The sequence below is a fragment of the Hyperolius riggenbachi genome, chromosome 12 (genome assembly GCF_040937935.1).
Source record: "Hyperolius riggenbachi isolate aHypRig1 chromosome 12, aHypRig1.pri, whole genome shotgun sequence".
In the NCBI taxonomy this organism is placed as follows: Eukaryota; Metazoa; Chordata; class Amphibia; order Anura; family Hyperoliidae; genus Hyperolius; species Hyperolius riggenbachi.
In genome coordinates, this window is record NC_090657.1 from 21,352,059 (window position 1) to 21,371,829 (window position 19,771).

General features: G+C 45.8%; 1 protein-coding gene across 2 annotated transcripts in view; it reads left to right on the forward strand.

Annotated features, from left to right (window-relative positions):
- Positions 1–2,072: 2,072 nt before the first annotated feature.
- Positions 2,073–19,771, forward strand: part of LOC137540811 (sterile alpha motif domain-containing protein 9-like) — a 79,470-nt gene continuing 61,771 nt past the window's right edge. For both annotated transcript variants that reach the window (XM_068261971.1, XM_068261972.1), the window contains exon 1: positions 2,073–2,200. The gene's annotated coding sequence lies outside the window, so the exon portion shown is untranslated. The remainder of the gene's footprint in view (positions 2,201–19,771) is intronic.

Genomic DNA, 19,771 nt, shown 5'->3' on the forward strand with positions numbered 1-19,771 from the left:
TCAATGAAAAGATCCGCTAACTCCTGGGCTGAAGGGAACTTTTTCAAAGGTATGAAATGTACCATTTTACTAAAATGGTCGACGACCACCCAAATCACTGTGTACCCGTCAGAAACGGGGAGTTCCCCCACAAAGTCCATGGATATATGGGTCCATGGCTCTGTGGGCATAGGCAGGGATTGCAGAGTTCCTGCTGGTGCCTGTCTCGAGGCCTTGCTATGAGCACAGACTGAGCTCTTTACCTGGCAGATTACACATCTTTACCCGGCAGATTCTTCTTCACCTCATTGAGCATTCTGCGCTGTGCTCTTGCAGTCATCTTTATAGGACGGCCACTCCTAGGGAGAGTAGCAGCAGTGCTGAACTTTCTCCGTTTTTACACAATATGTTTTACCGTGGACTGATGAACGGCTTTTGGAGATACTTTTGTAACCCCTTACAGCTTTATGCAAGTCAACAAGGTGTGCCAAGGTTAGCCATCACTGGTCTAGGGGTTCACATACCACCTGCACTGTGAATGTTTACATGGTGTGTTCAATCAAAAACATGGGAACATTTAATTATTTGTGTGGTATTAGTTTAAGCAGACTGTGATGATTGTCTATTGTTGTGACTTAGATGAAGATCAGATCACACTGTATGACCAATTTGTGCAGAAATCCATATAATTCTAAAGGGTTCACATTTTTTTTATTGGTTTTTGTTGATTTTTTAGGTGTGAGTCTACTGTTTAGAATGGAGGTGTACTTGTATACTGAGAGTAAATCCCCATTCTATTAGGTAATGCACTCTGGAGACACCAGAAAGGGTGTGGCACTCTTGCCTGCTCCGTCCCGTAAAATGAGGAAGGATCAGTTGCTTGGGTGATGTTGATGAGTCATGGAAATGTAATTACGTGGGAGTAATAAAATAGTTCAGGCATCAATAGCCATTCAGTGATGAACTGTCAGATCAAGCAACAATTCAATGTCTATAGGTGTATTTTATAGCCTGCAGATTTCTTGTACTCGACCCTCTTGGGTTACATCTTCTTTAAAACTAGAGGTCCTGCTACTCCTCTATCCTCTTACAGTACCTCTAATGCAGGGGTCTCAAACTCGCGGCCCGCGGGCCATTTGCGGCCCTCGATACAATATTTTGTGGCCCCAGGACCCCAGAGCTTGTAGGGGCCACCAGTGGCTACAAGAGGAAAAAAAAATTTTTCAAATCGGCCTTATAGTTTTTGAGAAAATCGATTTTAAAGTTGCAAAGGAAAAAAATACACATTTAAAAACCTGCCAACTTTAATGGTTAATAGCAAATCCACCTTAAATGCTAGAAACCCTAAATTTGCAGGATATGTTAAGGAGATCATTAGGAATAGGAGGAAAAAACAATTTTTCAAAAAGACCTTATAGTTTTTGAGAAAATCGATTTTAAAGTTTCGAAGGAAAATAGTATACTTTTAAATGCGGTAAATGTCACTTTTAGTAGCAAGCCTAACAGTAGTGTAATTTTACATGTATCAAAAGAAAGAGCAATACATTTCCTGACAGGGTTTCCAGGGGGTCCATACGCAGCCGCAGCGCTTTGGCCAGGGATCGCTATACAGCCGCAATATGGCTGTATGAAGATTCCTGGCATTTTTTCCTATTTTCCAATCCGCCGCGATTGACGTCAGGAGGGGCAGAGCTGAAGCTGAAAGCTCTGCCCCTTCCAGGAAATGCCGGCAGATTGCCCCTCGGGGCGATTTGGGGGCTCTGCAGCCCTCATTTTGCGGCGGGGACACGTGAACTCCCTTATGCGGCCCAGCCTCATCCTGACTTTGCCTCCTGCGGCCCCCGGGTAAATTGAGTTTGAGACCCCTGCTCTAATGCTTGTAACAGCCTTTCAGTTGGGAAATACAGGTATTGAAAAATGTGTGGCCACAGCAAAGGTTAATGTATTCCAGGAGGAATTTTGAATGAGAAGTGTGTGCCTGCCCACCATGAGCCGTACACTATTAGCATGTTATCACTTGGCATAGTCGATGCTTGAAGTTTCATTCTCCTAGCTCCTCCCACCTTGCTAGAAACTAAAGATTTCACTGGCTGCTTATTTCCTGAAAAACAGGAAAATGAAACTTAAAAGAAGCTCAGTTTATTAGGAACAGAACAAGTTTCACTGCAAGAGCTGCTGCACCATCCTCCATCTCCCAGATTCAAGAATGATACAGCAAGAGGTCAGTAACTCTCCCTGAAGACACAAAATGTCACAATATACATTATGTATCTAGAGGTTAGCAATGGAATAATCTGTGAAATATGTACAATACATATCTGTCAGGAGGCAGGCGGGGCAGATCAATGTTCTCTGTTTACCAGGCTGTCTGTGAAAAGTGAAATGTTGAAATTGTTCAAGAATCCTTTCACATGGCCGTAATACGGTAGAAAACTGCAGATGCAAAGTCATGTTAAATAAAGGCAGCAAGAATCACCTCCCACAGTCACTGGTGTGCTGCAAGGGCCCTTTCATCAGCTCTGTGGCACTGGAGGTGTGTGAGGGAAGACAAGATTGGTGTTAGGAGTGCTGGCGAGACTGATTGCCACGGAAAAGCCTCTAATCCGGTCACAATCTGCAGGAGAATTTTGCACTTACCTGAACAACCAGCAGAAGAGTGGGATGGTTTTGAGTAGTGCATTCCCATCCCTAAAAGCCCCTTCAAATGTGGAGCTTGCAGGGTTGATTGTTAGGCCACTGACTCACCATCTCACTAACATTTTGCAGCTGCGCTTCTCTCTGAAGGCCTGCACTGGTGGTTGTTGGTCTCCTGCCTTCTTCACGCTGCTTCTACCATGTCCTCAATGCTTCTCCCGGTCTTAAAGCCAATGGTTACCAATTTAAAAATAAAAAAGTCAGATACTCACCTAAGGAGAGGGAAGGCTCAGTCCTAATGAGCCTTCCCTCTCCTCTCCCGGTGCCCTCAGTGCTGCGCTGGCTCCCCCGTTCGCGTCCGCCGCCGCAGGGACTTCGGAGGTCTTCGGGAGCACTCGGGCTTCCGAAGACGGGCCGCTCCATACTACGTATGCGCGAGTGCGTCATAGAGGGCGCTCGCGCATGCGTAGTATGGAGCGGCCCGTCTTCGGGAGCCCGAGGCTTCCCGAAAGCTCCCTTCGGCTGCGGAAGTGGCAGTATTTGACCGAACTGGTCGAATACTGCTACGGGGGATCCTGCGCAGGACCGGGCACCGGGAGAGGAGAGGGAAGGCTCATTAGGACCGAGCCTTCCCTCTCATTAGGTGAGTATATGACTTTTTTATTTTTAAATTGGTAAACATTCACTTTAAGGTGCCCATACATGGTACAATTTTTCATTTTTTTTTCCGATTAGATAATTTAGTTCGATTATTCCATTAGATCGAATATAAAGATTTTCCCATCATGTCCGATCAGATTTTTTTTTTTAAACGGGATAATCGTTCGAATTTTTTGATCGAGAAAAATATATTTTCTACTTTCATTCGATTCGATCATTTAGATTGAAAAAACTGGAAAATCAAACGTTTTTATTGTATCGTGTATGGGCACCATAAGTGTACTCCACTTCTCAATACCCTTTTATGCAATATGTATTATCCATGTTTTTCACCCCCTTTCCCTCGTAACTGTGGCTGGCTACTGATCACCATCTGTACAAACTGTGCATGCTTTCTCCTCAAAGCTTCTACGGACTTTCTTCTGAATTGCCTAAAATGATAATTAGTGACATTAAAACTGCAACAGTGAACCGCAGCAACACACCCTTGGCTCAGCCCATGACTGATAATCAGCAGCCCCAGATACCTTGCTGGACACACCCTGGTCTCGTCTTTTCCAAAATGTGTATATTTATATCTCAACAACTCAGCTTTTCCACTGTGTGACCACAAGTGCCTCATCTTTAACATGTCATTTATGCTAGGTACACACCATACAATTTTCTGTTCGACCGATTTTCCGATCGATTTTTCTTACCACTTTCCATTCACTTATATGAGAAATTGACTAGAAAGACGATCGATAATAAGATCAGGCATGTCGTAAATTATCTATCAAACCATCTATCTAACCGAAAATTGTATGGTGTGTACCTTTGCATATTATAAAGCAGAGAGACCTCCATTGTCTTACCAACATTATTATAATATGTATCCTTTAACCTTTAGACGACCGCTCCACGCCAATTAGCGTGGACATGGCGGCAGCCCCAGGGCTGCCTAACGCCGATCGGCGTGCAGTCCTGGGGGCGGAGTTTGCAGGGGATTGTGCGCTCCTATGTGCGCACATCCCTGCTTGAATGACGCTCCGTCATCATCCTCTGTTAAACAGCAAAACTGCAATTATGTTTGTATTTGTAATTCTGGGAGCCTGTGTAGGAGTTGTCCCAGCATACAACACAATCCTGGATGCTCTGGTGGGAGAGAGTCTTTAGTGTACAATTAAACAAATGTTTACAATTTGAGAAAAAATTAAGATTTCATATTAAAAATGAATGCAAACTATTTTGCGAAGCATAATCAGTTTTTAGTTTGTAGCCGATATGATAGTATGGACCGCAGTTCCTGTAGCAACCCTGCCATCTTCAGATCAGCAAATAAACTGCAGCGCAGTGTCAGTACCTACTTCGCCCATTTTTGACTACAAACTTTGGCTGAACATGTGCTGATGCAGGGGTGAATAAAGTTTCTCTGTTGAATGTTGGAAAATGTTGCCATAGATATATGATGCTCTGGAAAATTCCCATCTCAAAGAATCCTTCTCAATATGTTGGAGTATACACAATTGTTCGTTGGGCAATGCAGCCTATCATTCATTCAGGAGATAATTGACTGAAACAGCCAAAATTGGTTTACACTTGATCAAAGTCTGACGTCCACGAAAGCCTTTTGGTGTCTCCCAAGTAACTCTTGGTAGGGGGGGCTGTGTTTATTTCTGATGGCTTTTTGATACGTTTGTTTTTAGTACACCCTAATTGTGCACTATACCTTACAAACAGTCCCTTACACTTTTAATTAACTGAAAAAAATCCGTACCGTAGAGTGTTTTGTACATTGTTTTCATTTTTTTAAAACAACAAAAAAAAAAGCTTCCGTTGACTTTAAAATTGCAACATGAGCCCCTAGTTGGGCCTCTCTTAAGAACCTGCTTATATCTCCCTTATCTTGGAAAGCCCTGCTTTGGTCTCATATGAAAGACCTAACACTAATTAAGGAACAATCAATAATAACATACCATACATTAAGACTATGGAGGGCTGTGACGAATCAACGTTTATTCATCCTAAAAAAGTAGTTAGAGCCTTATAAAATATTCCCTGTCGCCACTATTAAAAGTGACAGCAGAGGGAAAGGCTTGGTTTATAAGAAGATCAGGGGAGCCAGGGGTTAATACAGTTCCTCTCCCTGGTCAAATGCTAACAAACCCTGGCTCTTTGGTAGCTTCTAATTACAGCTTTTCTCACCTCCATGTGAAAGTGTTTCTCCAGCATCCCTGGAATGGTTATAGCTCATCCATCAGAGATTAGATGGACAGAAGCTAATAAACCGCCCCTTCCTCCAGACTGCTAGGAACCGATCACAGCAGGGGGTTCTCCCAGGATTACCTCAGCTGAAGGATCAAGGAGATTCCATCTCCCAGCTGACCTTTCTGTGATCTCACAAATATGAAATCCATCTTTTGCCATAAAGATGGCTTTCCAAATAGGCAACGGCCTTAAGAACCCGCTTATTCTGAAATTCGGAACCAACCACATGATTGGATGTTTCTGAATTCAAGGTAAGCCCTGCCAAAGCAGAGATATGCATTTTGGGGTCACCGTTCACTCTAAACCCCCCAAGTTTGGTATCAACGTTCTTGATAAATTCTGACAAACCTAAAAATGTTATTAGATTTAACATAACTTGTACGGTTTGCAGATGAGCACACTTATCATGATTCAGGTAAATTCTTGCCTCTATAAGAGGGGCAGAGACCTCCTGCTGCAAAGAGGTGTGTGATCCACGCCCCCTAACCCCTCCTTGCTGGAGTAGGGGCTATAACCAGACAGAGCCAAGAAAGCTCTGAGTCCTTTACCTTCAATCTGATGCCTAGTAACATCCTGGCAGCCCGCAGGGACACGGGCCAACCTCCATCTTTGAACTTTCTAACAAAGGCCTGTTGGCCGCATGGCAACCGCCATTTTGGGACTTTCGCCAAAGACTTGCGATTGCCGCATGGACTACCAATAACGGTATTTGAACTGTATATAATCAGACATTCTGTTTCTCTTCCTCTCTTCTCTCTGTCCAATCAATCTGTTCTAAAATAAGCTGTGTGTATGTAGTTTAGAAATAAACTAACGATTTTATCGTTCAGTTGTGTGCCTGTTCTGGTCATCTGATTGCTGCTATAACGAATCTGCCCTCTGAAGAGTCAGTCATACTACCGCATTGTTTTATGATTTGCTTATAAATTGTTGATTTGCTAGCTAGGTTGTAAATAACCGTTTCTTCCTTCTAGGATTAGCTAGTACCAGATTTCCTGTGCGAAATCGATAACTTTCGTTTCTCGATTGTAAATACAATTCGAGATTGCATCATATAGGGACCCAGTAACCTTTCTTTAAGGTCACATTGCTCACAGTCTTTAAGCCGTCGGAAGTGATTATTCCCCGAACGGTGACTTGAGCGTGTTGAACGTGATTGGGCTGGCTACCGTATTATGATAGCGGGAGTCTCTTTCCTCCCTGAACTTGAGAGAGTGGTGGCAGTCTACTTTATTTACCCGATTTCCAGCGCGAAATCGATATTTTTAGTTTACCGATTGTATATACAATCAGAATTGTACATGTATGGGCACCTCCAACCAATCTTAACCGTTTACTACGCACACAGTGAATTTGCCTCCAGCAGTCTCTAGTGCATGAGACCTGCATGGCAACAGTGGCCTAGTAATACGGGATTGGTGGATGTTTGTCCCATTACATATTGTCGGCAGCTGCGCGACCAATCTTTATTGTCAGTCTGTTCACCGTACTTCCTGCGTATGCTAACGGGAGCAGATTAGACGGGATTGGCACGCTCTGTCGCCCTTTACTTTCTTCCCTCTGACGATCCAGCAACCGGTCTCGTTGTCCGTCTGCGCCCGTACTTCCTGCGTACGCTAACGGGAGCAGATCTCGACGGGATCGCGGGGCTGGATTGTCACATAGGGCTTCTAGGTTTGCAGCCTCCCTTAAATCTAAACCCTCTATACTAACATAAATCAAATCGAATCCCGATTTCTTGGAGGGTCTCCAGACACCAGCCTGTTCATGGTGGACAGAAGGGAATAATCCCACACTTCAGAAATATTTAACTAGAGGAATGATCCCCACATGCTCCCAACTACTTGAGGGGACACAACCTTGTTCCAACGCCTAGCTCAAGATTAGGCAGCTCTATCACTTTATTCTCACTTTGGCTAAACCTGGCACCAGTGTTCAACTTACCCACTTTGAGAGTATATGCTTACATGACCCTATGCAGAAAGGTGTGTTATCTGTCCTATATTCCATTTTCAATACCCCCCACCTGATCATGTACACCCATACCAAAAACAATGGGAACAAGATCTTCATTCTCAACTTGATGATGATCAATGGGCTCAGTGTATGGAGACCCCGTCTAGGGGAAGCATGCAACCACAAACATGAAAGTTGCAATAAGACTCCTCCATTGAACATATCTAGTTCCACACAGATTACACATGATTGACCGTGCAAGAAATCCACTCTGTTTTAGAGGTTGTAAGGTCCCAGGTACAATATTCCATATTTGATACTCGTGTCCAAAGGGTCTCACGCCAATGGGGAAGGATCCATCTCCTAATAAATAAACTATTTCCCAAACACATCTCTTGATCAAAAAAAAAATTCTACTAGGGCTTAAGCCGAATTTAGTTTCGCATGCACAACATAAATTGATGCAATTTATCATAGCAGCAGTGAAAACTCACATTACAGGCAACTGGAACTTACCGAACCTTTCTTATCTTCAAGTAATTGACAGAATCAATTCCACAATGACATGGGAGTGCATTAACGCAATAATCAATGATCGGATGCCTCAATTTAAAAAAGTTTGGGACCCTTGGATTACTAATGGGCTTTCTGGAGGAGTTTAGAACCAATTAGGTACAAGTTAACTGCTGTATATACCTCCTCCTACTTTATCTCTTCTTGACTAGGATTTTGTATTGTAACTACCCACTTACGACATTGTACTTTTTTGTATTTTCCCAAAGACAGCATATATATCTTCTGTATATTGCTATACATATCTTGTTAACCTGATTTGGACATACTTTTTTTTTTCCTATAATGTTACCTATATCTGTCCCCATCACTTACACATTGAACTTACCTTTTGTTCTTTTTTGCTGTTATAGCTTATATATTACATGTTACCTGCAGCCCATGTTGGGCGTATTAAGAACTACTGTGTTCTATTTCTGTATTCTTTAGCAAAACAGACACTATTGTGTCCAATAAAAGATTATGAAACTAAATTCGCAACATGAAAATCACTTCAAGTGCCCGCATATATCCTGCAAGATGCACGCCTGCTAGTAGAAACTGGCACTTAAAATCAAGACAGATATGGCACCTTGCGCAGATGACATTAGTTATATGCCACGTTATTCTATCTCCTGTGATTCTCTTGCAAGTGGGTCAGTTCCACATTATCGATATATAGTCAATACGGTGCCTTGCAAAAGTATTCACCCAACTTTCATGTTTTTTCATGACAGCTTTCATGTTTTTCTGCCTCACAACCTGGAATTAAAATGGTTTGTTTGAGGCCGGTTTTACACCTGGCCATAGTGTTGCCGTGCGATGATCCGCCCCATTGCATCACAACGGTAAAACTACATTCAAATGACCCTATGACAGAGTGCACCGACAGGGTATATGCATAGCGCCATGCTGCCCCTCGCCCAGTGACGTAGTCCCTGCTGGACAGGAAGTACATCACTAGGATTCCCGGGTTCCCCATCGTATTTACTAGAAAATCAATAAAAAGAGTTCTCTGAGGAGAGACATAAATACAAACAGCTTGGTCCTTGCCAGGACAGGTCTCACCCGGATATTGTAGGCTGTAGAGATGGCCCGAACCACCGATTTTCGGTTTGCGAACCTCCCGTGAAAGTTCGGTTTGCGCGAACCGCAATAGACTTCAATGGGGAGGCAAACTTGGAAAACTAGAAAGATTTATGCTGGCCACAAAAGTGATGGAATCCTGGTTTGATTCCGGTCCAGAGTAGGAGCCTAAGAAACGGCTACCACCACCACACATCCAAGGAAGGCAGCAGGCACGCTGTGGGCAAAGGAGCAGGAACGGCTACCACACACATCCAAGGAAGGCAGCAGGCATGGCATGCACGTCCCGAGGTAGTGACCAAAAATAATACAGGAGGACTTATGAGGCCCTGCTGTATATGTGATATAAATCAACTTTAAATCCTTTAACGAGAATCTGTTATGGAGGGCAAGTCTGCCATTGTGAGTGACCAGTGACCACGGGTTATGGCAGGGGAATCCTGGTTCGATTCCGGTCCGGAGTGGGAGCCTAAGAAACGGCTACCACCACCACACATACAAGGAAGGCAGCAGGCACGCTGTGGGCAAAGGAGCAGGAACGGCTACCACACATCCAAGGAAGGCAGCAGGCATGGCATGCACGTCCCGAGGTAGCGACCAAAAATAACAATACAGGAGGACTTTCAAGGCCCTGCTGTATATGACACTGATAGACTTTACTACCTTTAACGAGAATCTGTTATGAAGGGCAAGTCTGCCATCCATTCAAGTGAAAGGTATGCACTGACTTGACTAATACAATGTGCAGTCACACAGGTGCAGTTAACAGGGATGCACGGAGTGGTATATCACACTGCGTGCGCTCACATAGGTAGGTGGGTGCACTGAACACAACAGGTAGGTATATGCAGTGATGGGGTGGGTGCACTGAACACAACAGGTAGGTATATGTAGTGATGGGTATTACAATGTGCACCTGTCACACACAGACAGGTGGCACAGTGACACTGCATGCGCTCAACTTGCGTAGGTAGGTGGGTGCACTGTGAACAACAGGTAGGTAGGTATATGCAGTAATGGGTATTACAATGTGCACCTATCACACACACGAACAAGAACAAGATTAGCTCTCAATAGAGCTGTTGTGGGGTGCTATTTTAGCAATAAGAATGAGCAAGGAGCAAGCTAACAAGTCTACAAGAGCCTAACTAATCTTTCCCTATGAGAGAGTCTGCAGCAGCTGTCCCTTCTCTATTTACTGCAGGCACACGAGTGAGTATAATAGCCGCGGTGCCTGCCTTTTATAAGGGGAGGGGCTCCAGGAGGGAGTGTGGCCTGATTGGCTACAATGTGCCTGCTGACTGTTGACCCTAATGGTGCATTATGTGGGCGAACCGAACTTCGGGCTATCGCGAACCACCGGAAGTTCGAACCGTTAAGGCCATCTTTAGTGGGCTGTTTGAAGTATCCAGCTAAATGCGCATGTGTCCCCTTAAGACCCGGGACCAGGCACTCCAGGCAGGCTCCAGCAGCGATGAAGAGGGACATCAGCTGATGAAGTTGTTGGTAGCAGCGGCAGACAGTGTCATCGGCAGAACACCGGCTCCCCCTACTAGATCAGCACGAGAGTGGTACCTGTTAGTCACAGTTCCGCCGCACGCTGAGGTGGAGGTGCAGACAACGTCTAGGCTGGATGGTGTAATGGTGAAGGGCTCTGACGCAAGACACCTGGGTTCGAATCTCTGCTCTGCCTGTTAAGTAAGCCAGCACCTATTCAGTATCAGACCTTGGGCAAGTCTCCCTAACACTGCTACTGCTTATAAAGCATGTCCTAGTGGCTGCAGCTCTGGCGCTTTGAGTCCGCCAGGAGAAAAGCGCGACATAAATGTTCTGTGTTTGTGGTTTGTTTGTTAGGTTGAGCCAGAAAAACCAGCCACATGTAATGAGGGACTGAACAGGAGTGGTATAAATGAAAAAGGGGGGCTTATTGGCATAAAAGGTGACGCGTTTCACAAGAGAAATGTTACACCTTTTACGCCAATAAACCCCCCTTTTTTCCCCCTCCAGGTCCACATGGTTCGTGGAGAATGATGTAATTGGGCTGCCAGCTATTGCTGGAGGCCGAATTACAGTGTTTTAAAAGTGACTTCAACTCCATCTTCTGACGGCGCCAAAGTTACTCACTGTCCGCTGCTATAGCTGTAATTCCTATTACGGTCTATGGTGGCGCCGGCTGCGCCCAAATCTCCTGTGCTGTAATCAACATGTTCATCTCTGCCCTTTTTTTATCAAACTGGTTCATCTGTTTGCCACAGGATATGAACTACAGTATTCACAGTGACTGCCTTGCCATAGAGCCAGCCTGTGGGGGTGGCAAGTGGGGCAATTGCACCAGGCCCCGGCCTGAAGAGGCCCCGCACCCTCTGCGGTGGTGGGGAGAGCGGGCGTAGTAGTTAAAACTCACCTTTCTTCCTCCGATCATTGCAGCTTCCAACTCTTTCCTGTCCCGGCATCTGACGTATTGGTAACAGCGCCCCCTGTGATGATGTGATCACATGTCACCACAGGGGCGCTGTTACCAATACGTCAGATGCTGAGAGAGGAAAGAGATGGAAGCTGTAATGATCAGAGGAAGGCAGGTGAGTTTTAACTACTATGCCCGCTCTCTCTACCGCTGCAGCCACCTACCTATCTAACCTGTACTGCGGGGCACCTACCTATCTAATCTGTACTTTGGGGCACCTACCTATCTAATCTATACTGCGGGAGCACCTACCTATCTACTCTATACTGCGGGTCACCTACCTATCTAATCTATACTGCGGGGCACCTATCTAATCTATACTGCGAGGCACCTATCTAATCTATACTGCGGGGCAGCTACCTATCTAATCTATACTGTGGGAGCACCTACCTATCTAATCTATACTGCGGGGCACCTACCTATCTAACCTATACTGCAGTCACCTACCTATCTAATCTATACTGCGGGAGCACCTACCTATCTAATCTATACTGCGGGGCACCTACCTATCTAATCTATACTTCGGGGCACCTACCTATCTAATCTATACTGCGGGGCACCTACCTATCTAATCTATACTGCGGGGCACCTATCTAATCTATACTGCGGGGCACCTACCCATCTAATCTATACTGCGGGGCACCTACCTATCTAATCTATACTGCGGGGCACCTATCTAATCTATACTGCAGGCACCTACCTATCTAATCTATACTGCAGCACCTACCTATCTAATCTATACTGCGGGGCACCTACCTATCTAATCTATACTGCGGGAGCACCTACCTATCTAATCTATACTGCGGAGCACCTACCTATCTAATCTATACTGCGGGGCACCTATCTAATCTATACTGCGGGGCACCTACCTATCTAATCTATACTGCAGCACCTACCTATCTAATCTATACTGCGGGGCACCTACCTATCTAATCTATACTGCAGGCACCTACCTATCTAATCTATACTGCGGGGCACCTACCTATCTAATCTATACTGCGGGAGCACCTACCTATCTAATCTATACTGCAGCACCTACCTATCTAATCTATACTGCAGCACCTACCTATCTAATCTATACTGCGGGGCACCTACCTATCTAATCTATACTGCGGGGCACCTGCCTATCTAATCTATACTGCGGGGCACCTACCTATCTAATCTATACTGCGGGGCACCTATCTAATCTATACTGCGGGGCACCTACCTATCTAATCTATACTGCGGGGCACCTACCTATCTGATCTATACTGCAGGCACCTATCTAATTTATACTGCAAGCACCTACCTATCTAATCTATACTGCGGGGCAGCTACCTATCTAACCTATACTGCAGGCACCTATCTAATCTATACTGCGGGGCACCTACCTATCTAATCTATACTGCAGCACCTACCTATCTAATCTATACTGCGGGGCACCTACCTATCTAATCTATACTGCAGCACCTACCTATCTAATCTATACTGTGGGGCACCTACCTATCTAATCTATACTGCGGGGCACCTACCTATCTAATCTATACTGCGGAGCACCTACCTATCTAATCTATACTGCGGGGCACCTATCTAATCTATACTGCGGGGCAGCTACCTATCTAATCTATACTGCGGGAGCACCTACCTATCTAATCTATACTGCGGGGCACCTACCTATCTAATCTATACTGCGGGGCACCTATCTAATCTATACTGCGGGGCAGCTACCTATCTAATCTATACTGCGGGAGCACCTACCTATCTAATCTATACTGCGGGGCACCTACCTATCTAATCTATACTGCGGCGCACCTACCTATCTAATCTATACTGCGGGGCAGCTACCTATCTAATCTATACTGCGGGGCACCTACCTATCTAATCTATACTGTGGGGCACCTATCTAATTTATACTGCGGGGCACCTACCTATCTAATCTATACTGCGGGGCACCTACCTATCTAATCTATACTGCGGGACACCTACCTATCTAATCTATACTGCAGGGCACCTATCTATCTAATCTATACTGCGGGGCACCTATCTAATCTATACTGCGGGGCAGCAACCTATCTAATCTATACTGCAGGGCACCTATCTAATCTATACTGCGGGGCAGCTACCTATCTAATCTATACGGCGGGGGCCCTACCTATCTAATCTATACTGCGGGGCACCTACCTATCTAATCTATACTGCGTGGCACCTACCTATCTAATCTATACTGCGGAGCACCTACCTATCTAATCTATACTGCGGGAGCACCTACCTATCTAATCTATACTGCGGGGCACCTATCTAATGTATACTGCGGGGCACCTACCTATCTAATCTATACTGCAGCACCTACCTATCTAATCTATACTGCAGGGCACCTATCTAATCTATACTGCGGGAGCACCTACCTATCTAATCTATACTGCGGGGCACCTACCTATCTAATCTATACTGTGGGGCACCTATCTAATCTATACTGCGGGAGCACCTACCTATCTAATCTATACTGCGGGGCACCTACCTATCTAATCTATACTGCGGGGCACCTATCTAATCTATACTGCGGGGCACCTATCTAATCTATACTGCGGGGCAGCTACCTATCTAATCTATACTGCGGGAGCACCTACCTATCTAATCTATACTGCGGGGCACCTACCTATCTAATCTATACTGCAGGAGCATATACCTATCTAATCTATACTGCGGGGCACCTACCTATCTAATCTATACTGCGGGGCAGCTACCTATCTAACCTATACTGCAGGCACCTATCTAATCTATACTGCGGGAGCACCTACCTATCTAATCTATACTGCGGGGCACCTACCTATCTAATCTATACTGCGGGAGCACCTACCTATCTAATCTTTACTGCGGGGCACCTATCTAATCTATACTGCGGGGCACCTACCTATCTAATCTATACTGCGGGAGCATATACCTATCTAATCTATACTGCGGGGCACCTACCTATCTAATCTATACTGCGGGGCACCTACCTATCTAATCTATACTGCGGGGCAGCTACCTATCTAATCTATACTGCGGGAGCACCTACCTATCTAATCTATACTGCGGGGCACCTACCTATCTAATCTATACTGCGGGGCACCCAGAGCAGGGACAAGGTCCTCCAGCACCCAAGGCTGAGACACCAAAGTGCGCCCCTCCATCCCTCCCACCCCAGCCGCCACACACTAATTGCTATTAGACTAAGAGGGCCACAGGGCCCACAACCTCCCCAACACCTTAATATCTAGTTATCTGGCTTGCAGACACTGCTATGCATCCCCTTTTCTTATTTCTTTCTGCTTCATACACAATTAGGAATGACAACTGAATGAATTGTGCGCCCCCTCCTACACTGCGCCCTGAGGCTGGAGCCTCTCCAGCCTATGCCTCGGCCCGACCCTGGGGGCACCTATCTAATCTATACTGCAGGCACCTATCTAATCTATACTGCAAGCACCTACCTATCTACTCTATACTGCGGGTCACCTACCTATCTAATCTATACTGCGGGGCACCTATCTAATCTATACTGCGGGGCACCTATCTAATCTATACTGCGGGGCAGCTACCTATCTAATCTATACTGTGGGAGCACCTACCTATCTAATCTATACTGCGGAGCACCTACCTATCTAATCTATACTGCGGGGCACCTATCTAATCTATACTGCGGGGCACCTACCTATCTCATCTATACTGCAGCACCTACCTATCTAATCTATACTGCGGGGCACCTACCTATCTAATCTATACTGCAGGCACCTACCTATCTAATCTATACTGCGGGGCACCTACCTATCTAATCTATACTGCGGGAGCACCTACCTATCTAATCTATACTGCAGAACCTACCTATCTAATCTATACTGCAGCACCTACCTATCTAATCTATACTGCGGGGCACCTACCTATCTAATCTATACTGCGGGGCACCTGCCTATCTAATCTATACTGCGGGGCACCTACCTATCTAATCTATACTGCGGGGCACCTATCTAATCTATACTGCGGGGCACCTACCTATCTAATCTATACTGCGGGGCACCTACCTATCTGATCTATACTGCAGGCACCTATCTAATTTATACTGCAAGCACCTACCTATCTAATCTATACTGCGGGGCAGCTACCTATCTAACCTATACTGCAGGCACCTATCTAATCTATACTGCGGGGCACCTACCTATCTAATCTATACTGCAGCACCTACCTATCTAATCTATACTGCGGGGCACCTACCTATCTAATCTATACTGCAGCACCTACCTATCTAATCTATACTGTGGGGCACCTACCTATCTAATCTATACTGCGGGGCACCTACCTATCTAATCTATACTGCGGAGCACCTACCTATCTAATCTATACTGCGGGGCACCTATCTAATCTATACTGCGGGGCAGCTACCTATCTAATCTATACTGCGGGAGCACCTACCTATCTAATCTATACTGCGGGGCACCTACCTATCTAATCTATACTGCGGGGCACCTATCTAATCTATACTGCGGGGCAGCTACCTATCTAATCTATACTGCGGGAGCACCTACCTATCTAATCTATACTGCGGGGCACCTACCTATCTAATCTATACTGCGGCGCACCTACCTATCTAATCTATACTGCGGGGCAGCTACCTATCTAATCTATACTGCGGGGCACCTACCTATCTAATCTATACTGTGGGGCACCTATCTAATTTATACTGCGGGGCACCTACCTATCTAATCTATACTGCGGGGCACCTACCTATCTAATCTATACTGCGGGACACCTACCTATCTAATCTATACTGCAGGGCACCTATCTATCTAATCTATACTGCGGGACACCTACCTATCTAATCTATACTGCGGGGCACCTATCTAATCTATACTGCGGGGAAGCAACCTATCTAATCTATACTGCAGGGCACCTATCTAATCTATACTGCGGGGCAGCTACCTATCTAATCTATACGGCGGGGCCCCTACCTATCTAATCTATACTGCGGGGCACCTACCTATCTAATCTATACTGCGTGGCACCTACCTATCTAATCTATACTGCGGAGCACCTACCTATCTAATCTATACTGCGGGAGCACCTACCTATCTAATCTATACTGCGGGGCACCTATCTAATGTATACTGCGGGGCACCTACCTATCTAATCTATACTGCAGCACCTACCTATCTAATCTATACTGCAGGGCACCTATCTAATCTATACTGCGGGAGCACCTACCTATCTAATCTATACTGCGGGGCACCTACCTATCTAATCTATACTGTGGGGCACCTATCTAATCTATACTGCGGGAGCACCTACCTATCTAATCTATACTGCGGGGCACCTACCTATCTAATCTATACTGCGGGGCACCTATCTAATCTATACTGCGGGGCACCTATCTAATCTATACTGCGGGGCAGCTACCTATCTAATCTATACTGCGGGAGCACCTACCTATCTAATCTATACTGCGGGGCACCTACCTATCTAATCTATACTGCAGGAGCATATACCTATCTAATCTATACTGCGGGGCACCTACCTATCTAATCTATACTGCGGGGCAGCTACCTATCTAACCTATACTGCAGGCACCTATCTAATCTATACTGCGGGAGCACCTACCTATCTAATCTATACTGCGGGGCACCTACCTATCTAATCTATACTGCGGGAGCACCTACCTATCTAATCTTTACTGCGGGGCACCTATCTAATCTATACTGCGGGGCACCTACCTATCTAATCTATACTGCGGGAGCATATACCTATCTAATCTATACTGCGGGGCACCTACCTATCTAATCTATACTGCGGGGCACCTACCTATCTAATCTATACTGCGGGGCAGCTACCTATCTAATCTATACTGCGGGAGCACCTACCTATCTAATCTATACTGCGGGGCACCTACCTATCTAATCTATACTGCGGGGCACCCAGAGCAGGGACAAGGTCCTCCAGCACCCAAGGCTGAGACACCAAAGTGCGCCCCTCCATCCCTCCCACCCCAGCCGCCACACACTAATTGCTATTAGACTAAGAGGGCCACAGGGCCCACAACCTCCCCAACACCTTAATATCTAGTTATCTGGCTTGCAGACACTGCTATGCATCCCCTTTTCTTATTTCTTTCTGCTTCATACACAATTAGGAATGACAACTGAATGAATTGTGCGCCCCCTCCTACACTGCGCCCTGAGGCTGGAGCCTCTCCAGCCTATGCCTCGGCCCGGCCCTGGGGGCACCTATCTAATCTATACTGCAGGCACCTATCTAATCTATACTGCAAGCACCTACCTATCTAATCTATACTGCGGGGCAGCTACCTATCTAATCTATACTGCGGGGCACCTACCTATCTAATCTATACTGCGGGGCACCTACCTATCTAATCTATACTGCAGGGCACCTATCTAATCTATACTGCGGGGCAGCTACCTATCTAATCTATACTGCGGGGCACCTACCTATCTAATCTATACTGCGGGAGCACCTACCTATCTAATCTATACTGCGGGGCACCTATCTAATCTATACTGCGGGGCACCTACCTATCTAATCTATACTGCAGCACCTACCTATCTAATCTATACTGCGGGGCACCTATCTATACTGCGGGAGCACCTACCTATCTAATCTATACTGCGGGGCACCTACCTATCTAATCTATACTGTGGGGCACCTATCTAATCTATACTGCGGGAGCACCTACCTATCTAATCTATACTGCGGGGCAGCTACCTATCTAATCTATACTGCGGGAGCACCTACCTATCTAATCTATACTGCGGGGCACCTACCTATCTAATCTATACTGCTGGGCACCTATCTAATCTATACTGCGGGGCACCTACCTATCTAATCTATACTGCGGGAGCATATACCTATCTAATCTATACTGCGGGGCACCTACCTATCTAATCTATTCTGCGGGGCAGCTACCTATCTAACCTATACTGCAGGCACCTATCTAATCTATACTGCGGGAGCACCTACCTATCTAATCTATACTGCGGGGCACCTACCTATCTAATCTATACTGCGGGAGCACCTACCTATCTAATCTTTACTGCGGGGCACCTATCTAATTTATACTGCGGGGCACCTACCTATCTAATCTATACTGCGGGAGCATATACCTATCTAATCTATACTGCGGGGCACCTACCTATCTAATCTATACTGCGGGGCACCTACCTATCTAATCTATACTGCGGGGCACCTATCTAATCTATACTGCAGGCACCTATCTAATTTATACTGCAAGCACCTACCTATCTAATCTATACTGCGGGGCAGCTACCTATCTAATCTATACTGCGGCGCACCTACCTATCTAATCTATACTGCGGGAGCATATACCTATCTAATCTATACTGCGGGGCACCTACCTATCTAATCTATACTGCGGGGCACCTACCTATCTAATCTATACTGCGGGGCAGCTACCTATCTAATCTATACTGCGGGGCACCTACCTATCTAATCTATACTGTGGGGCACCTATCTAATCTATACTGCGGGCACCTATCTAATCTATACTGCGGGGCAGCTACCTATCTAATCTATACTGCGGGGCACCTACCTATCTAATCTATACTGCGTGGCACCTACCTATCTAATCTATACTGTGGGGCACCTATCTAATCTATACTGCGGGGCACCTACCTATCTAATCTATACTGCGGGGCACATACCTATCTAATCTATACTGCGGGGCAGCTACCTATCTAATCTATACTGCGGGGCACCTATCTAATCTATACTGCGGGGCAGCAACCTATCTAATCTATACTGCAGGGCACCTATCTAATCTATACTGCGGGGCAGCTACCTATCTAATCTATACTGCGGGGCACCTACCTATCTAATCTATACTGCGGGGCAGCTACCTATCTAATCTATACTGCGGGGCACCTACCTATCTAATCTATACTGCGTGGCACCTACCTATCTAATCTATACTGTGGGGCACCTATCTAATCTATACTGCGGGAGCACCTACCTATCTAATCTATACTGCGGGGCACCTACCTATCTAATCTATACTGCGGGGCACCTATCTAATCTATACTGCGGGGCACCTATCTAATCTATACTGCGGGGCAGCTACCTATCTAATCTATACTGCGGGGCACCTACCTATCTAATCTATACTGCGGGGCACCTACCTATCTAATCTATACTGCGGGGCACCTACCTATC